General features: G+C 50.0%; 1 protein-coding gene across 4 annotated transcripts in view; it reads left to right on the top strand.

Annotated features, from left to right (window-relative positions):
• LOC147106556 (CD82 antigen-like) overlaps nt 1–6,000 on the top strand; it is a 104,479-nt gene that overhangs the window by 79,007 nt on the left and 19,472 nt on the right. The window lies entirely within an intron of this gene.

The following is a 6,000-nucleotide window of genomic DNA, read 5'->3' as shown; positions in this document are numbered from 1 at the left end:
CAGTGGGCGGGGCTGGGGGGAGAGGGGGCAGGGCCGGGTCGGGTCTCCATGCTTTCTATGGCAGATATAAAGAAGGGGCCCGCAGTATTCCCGGACTTCAGCTGCCGTACAATCCACTCTCTCTGTGTTCAGCCAATTTACATAGAATCACATGGAAATTACATCACGGAAACAGGCTGCTCGGCCCAACTAGACTGTTGATGTTTATCCTCCACACCAGCAGTGTCCTAATCCCCTGTGCCCACCCTGTTCTCGTATCTATTCCCCTTGACCTCATCCACCTATCTAACCTATTGTTAAATGTTAACACGAGGGGCGTCTTCACCCTCCAGACTGGGGCAGATCTATACCCCATGAGTGTTTCTATCCACTCTGTCCCATCCCTTCATAACTTTAAGTATCTCTATCAAATCACCCCTTAAATTTCTCTGTTCCAACAAAAACAGTCCCAATTTTACAAGTCTTCATATTTGTACTTCCTCACACCAAGCAGCAACTTGGTGAATCTGCACTCTGGCCTCTATTGGATCAACATCCTTCCTATAGTGTAGATCCCAAAACCTCACGCAGTACTCCAACTTCGGTCTTACTAAAGGTATTATACAGATACACCATTACATCTCCATTTTAATATCCTATGGCTACAAAATTGCAGCCTTTAGCGCTGACAGTTAAGGCTGGTTTGGAAGAAAAAAATGGCGACTGCCTCGCTTCTGCCTGCTTCCGGCGGGTCCCGTGGCGGCCACCATTTTGGGAGGTCGGTAGCGCTGCCGTTGCTTGCGCTCGATGCCGATATTTAGATGAGGCAGATCGTGACGTCAATGAGTGTGCAATGCTGATTTGACACACGAGCTGCCATTTCGGACGTTGCCACTCCATTCAACGCCCTCTCCTAATCACAACCAGCAGATCAAGCATTCAGGAGCAGGAAGGACCCCCCCCAGCAGCACTATTTAAAAGGATCATCAACAACTTGCAGCTGACTTGCTTTTTGACTTCTACTGGCTTTGTCTATGTTTGTACAACTGTTTGGAGCTTTCTAGAGTTATTTAAAGTTGCTGTGGTGACAGGCAGTGTTGCTGATCGTGGAGAAAGCCTTGATTCTCATTTAAAGGGTTCTGCTCACACCACTTGCTCACAGCCATGGGGGCTCTATGCAGTCCCCCTCACACCTGAGTATCTTCGAGAGAGGGAGCAGAGGCAGCGAAGAAAAGATGTTCGGAGAGGGAGGAGGAGGAGGAGGAGGGCCAGGCGGGCTCTCAGCTGGTGGCCTTGCCCACCTAGGGTCTTCAGGGAGCACTTCTACCTGCACCTAAGCCAGGAGTAGTGTGTTCAGTGGGTCTGCTTCACCAAGGAGGTGGTTACAGAACTCTACCACCTCCTGCAACTAGAGGTGCAGCCTGAGAGCAGGGTGATGACTGCTCTCCCAGTGACCCTCAAGGTGACTGTGGCCCTCAATTTTTTTCGCCACTGGATCCTTCCAGTCTGGAGCAAGAGACGTAACTAACATCTCCTAGTTCGCCACCCATCGCTGCACCCGGGAGGTCACAGAGGCTCTGGACTCCAAGAGAAGTGACTTCATTGTCTCCTCTCTGAACAGAGAGAGGCAGGAGGAGCGTGCACGTGGCTTTGTCAGGATACCGGGCTTCCCCATGGTGCAGGGCGCCATCCACTGCACACACATGGCTTTGCAGGTGCCGCATATCAATGCTGAGATGGACCGCAAAGGCTACCACTCACTTAATGTGTAGTTGTTGTTTGACCATGCCCAGCACATCATGATGGTGTGTGCCTGATATCCTGGCAGCGGTCATGGTGCCTTCATCCTGCGCCAGTCTCCTGTGCCAGCAATCTTCCATATCGAACCCGACAGTGGCTGCTCGGAGACCAGGGCTATCCACTCTCTACACCTGACTCGTGACTCCCCTCCACAACCCCACCACTCGTGGCCAGCACTCATATAATGACAGCCATGCTGCCACAAGGAATGTCATTGAGCAGACCCTCTGGGTGCTAAAGCTGCCTTGACTGCTTGGGAGGAGCTCTCCAGTACTCGCCGGAGCGGGTGTCCCATTTTGTGGTGGTCTGCTGCATGATCCACAACTTGGCCATCATAACTGCCCAGCCCTTGCCAGCATGGGTTCTAGGACCACCTTAGGAGGAAGGGAGGAGGCAGGCAGCACATCCCTGTTCTGGATGGGCTGTCTAGGCGCCTCATCAGACTCCAGTTCCAGTGAATGAAACCCCAGATTTTACCATCCCTGTGCGTGGTGGATGATGACAGCCTTCTCACGGCCCACCCTGTTATCTGATCTTAGCTCTTAGATCACAACTAATGTTGTCTCACAGGACACCGAACTTGTTGTTAAATCGACCTCCCGGTGACAGTAGCAAATGGAACGGTCCTCTGACCCACCGCTCCCTCCGAGTCAACATCCATCCATCGGAGACTTTAATACCACCACACAATGTGCGGCTATGCAGACACCAACTATAATGGAGAAGCAATTGTACAGTGGGCTTCACCAGAGAATACATTCCTCCTTTTTGATGCCAAAGATCGAGGTAGGTTTCATTCGTCAAGGTGGAGAGAGAACCCAGACCTGTGGGTTTCCTTTGCTGTCTTGAGAGGAAACAATCATCGCCTCCAGAACTGTTCTTGACGATTTCCCCAACAGTCAACACAGGCCCTCAATCATCAACGTTGTCATCGAAATTCCTGTCATTACATCAACACCGGAACCATGATGGAACTTCAAAAAGCAGACTGGGAAACCTTCCAAAAGTCAGTTGACACCAACATCAGGTGGATTCCACCAACCACCAGTGCCTTCAACAGATTTACAAGAATTATTAAAGCTGCTGTAAAATGCAGTAAATCTCGGGGGTTTAGAAAGACACATATTCCTTGTTGGACGGAAGAAAGCGAGGCTCTCTACCAGGAGTATTTGCTGAATAAGAACCCAGCCACCGCAATGCTGGAGTCCTTGAACTCGGCGAGACGTGAAAGGTGGAGGAGCCTTGAGGAGAAGACTAACTTCACTCACTCCAGTAGGAAAGCACGGGCCCTGCTCCGTCAACTTGGCAGGGCAAACCCCACCTATAAACACAGGATGACCATCGGAGTGGACACATTGCATCCCACTTGATACAAACATCAAAGGCTCCGGTGGACAAAGAATTTCAACACCAGGTGAAGCGGCAACTTTCGACAAACTTGATGGCGACACCAAGATCGTCTGATCCATTCACCTTGGGCGAACTAAATGCAACCCAGCCGACAACCAAATCTGGAAAAGCTGCTGGTCCAGATGGCGTTTACCCAGAATGAAGTGAAGAGATGGTTGACCTCCTCCTCCGAGGTACTGGAATCTGGTAAAATTCCACCTATTTGGAGGGAGACTAAAATAATTGCCCTCCTGAAGCAAGGGAAGAACGCTTGTGAAGCCTCCAGCTACCGATCGATCTCCTTGCTTTGCACTTGTTATAAAGAGCTGGAGAGGCTACTACCCCACAGACTAGCCCCCATCATCGAGCCAACCATTCCTAAGGAGCAAGCGGGATCCGGAGCGGCTGGAACTGCTGCGGCCCAGTGATAGCTTTAACAACGCACATTGAAGCAGGCGGCCAGCGCCAGCTCAAGACCGCCGTAGCACTCGTGGGCCTGTCAGCAGCGTATGACACAGTATGGAAGCATGGACTGCTTTTCAAGCTCTCCACCATTTTACCCTGCAGAACAAAGATCCATCTTCTCAATTCTATGCTTAGCAACCGACGCTTCTATGTCTACTCTGGCACCCAGAAGAGCAGATATAGGACATTGAACAACGGACTCCAACAGGGATCTGACCTGGCACCCGTTATTCAATGTTTACACCAGTGACCTGCCCAAAACAGAGTCCCACAAGTTTGCATATGCTGATGACATTGCCTTGGCCATGCAAAACATGAATTTGTCCATCACTGAAGAGACCCTAACCAGTGATTTACAGAGGATAGAGGCCTACTTCCCGCAAAAGACCGTCCCCTCGACATTCCACCTCAACACCCAACAAGCTAACCAAGCTTTGAACATAAGAACATAAGAAATAGGAGCAGGAGTAGGCCATTCGGCCCTTCGAGCCAGCTCCGCCATTCAATGAGATCATAGCTGATCTTTTGCCTCAATTCCATTCACCGGCTCTATCGCCATATCCCTTGATGCCCTAACTAGTCAGAAATCTATCGACTTCTGTTTTGAATATACCCAATGACTGAGCCTCCACAGCCCTCTGGGGTAGAGAATTTCAAAGATTCACCACCCTCTGTGAAAAAATTTCTTCTCATCTCAGTCCTGAATGGCTGACCCTTATCTTGAGGCTGTGGCCCCTGGTTCTAGACTCCCCAGCCAAGGGAAACATTCTCCCAGCATCCATCCTATCGAGCCCTGTAATAATTTTGTATGCTTCAATGAGATCCCCTCATTCTTCTGAATTCAAGAGAATACAGGCCTAGTTTACTCAATCTCTTCTCATACGACAGTCCCGGCATCCCAGGAATCAATCTCGTGAACCTTCGTTGCACTTCCTCTATGGCAAGTATGTCCTTCCTTAGGTAAGGAGACCAAAATTGTACACAGTACTCCAGATGTGGTCTCACCAAGGCCCTATATAATTGGAGTAAGACTTCTTTACTCCTGTACTCAAATCCTTTTGTAATGAAGGCCAGCATACCATTTGCCTTCCTAATGATTTGCTACACCTGCACATTCACTTTCAGTCTCCTTTTGTGGTGCAGAGGTAAACCATGCCAAAAAACCTTCCTATTTAGGAATCATGCTCGATTGCACCCTGTCATATAGACAACATCTCCAGAACCTTGGGAAGAAACTAAAGAGTAGGGTCAACTTCATCCAGAAACTGGCTGGATCCACATGGGGAGCAGACGCTCAAACCCTCGGTACGGCAGCACTCGCCCTGATGTACTCTACAGCAGATTACTGCTCTCCGGCATGGCTATCGAGTCCGCATGTCCAATCCGTTGATGTCCAGCTGAATTCTGCTATGAGAATTATCACCGGCATGCTTTTATCGATACCAACACCTTGGCTGCCCGTGTGTGCAAACATCGCACCCCTACGCCGCGAATATGCAGTCTCCAGAGAATACAACCGCTACACCAGCAAAGACATGCCGATCCAGGCCGACTTGAACAACCTACCACCAACCCGTCTCAAATCTAGGAGGCCATTTTGGACCGTCGCCGAAGCCCTTCAGCGATCTCCCCTCAGCCTTGATGACCGATGGTGAAATGCTTGGAAGAACTGCGACATACGGAATGGATTCCTTATAGAAGACCCCACAGTACAACCCGAAGGATCAAACCTTTCTTGCAAACAGTGGACAACCATCAACCGCCTCAGAACCGGTCATGGTAGATGCCACCTTCGCCATAGATGGAAGATTAAAGCATCCCCATCGTGCAACGGTGGAGCTCATAATCAGACCCTGGAGCACATCATTGAGCGCTGCCCTCCGAGGAAATTTGCAGGCAGCCTACAAGATATCCACGCTGTTACACCAGAAGCTTTGGCCTGGATATCCAATTTAGATACTGACATTTGATTTGCTACTACCAAATGAAAGTAGAACAGCATCCTGCTGGGCACAAAGCTGAAATGAGAGCCACCACAAAACAAATATTCCAAATGTAATTTATAAATTTATCAAACGCAAATCAAAAGAACAAAGTCGACTAATCACCCTTGTGCATTCCCTTAGTGCTCGTCTTTCATGTGCCTTTGCCTGCCCTAGTGCTCCTACAAAGTGCTACCCCACTGGCTGCAACATGGCTGGTGGAAGGCTGCTGACTTTCAGTGTGGGAGACGTCAGATGGCCTTGCAGGACAACCTCGAGCAGCTCTGGGCCTAGAAGGCCTGGCTGGAGACTACACCACCTTGGCATGGGTGGCAGCAGTCCGGCCTGGCTGGCTGACAGACAACAGGAATCCTGGGCACTGGTG

The sequence above is a fragment of the Somniosus microcephalus genome, chromosome 15 (genome assembly GCF_052327205.1).
Source record: "Somniosus microcephalus isolate GS21.2 chromosome 15, FLI_Smic_1.0, whole genome shotgun sequence".
NCBI lineage: Eukaryota > Metazoa > Chordata > Chondrichthyes > Squaliformes > Somniosidae > Somniosus > Somniosus microcephalus.
This window is presented reverse-complemented; position numbering and strand designations above follow the sequence as displayed.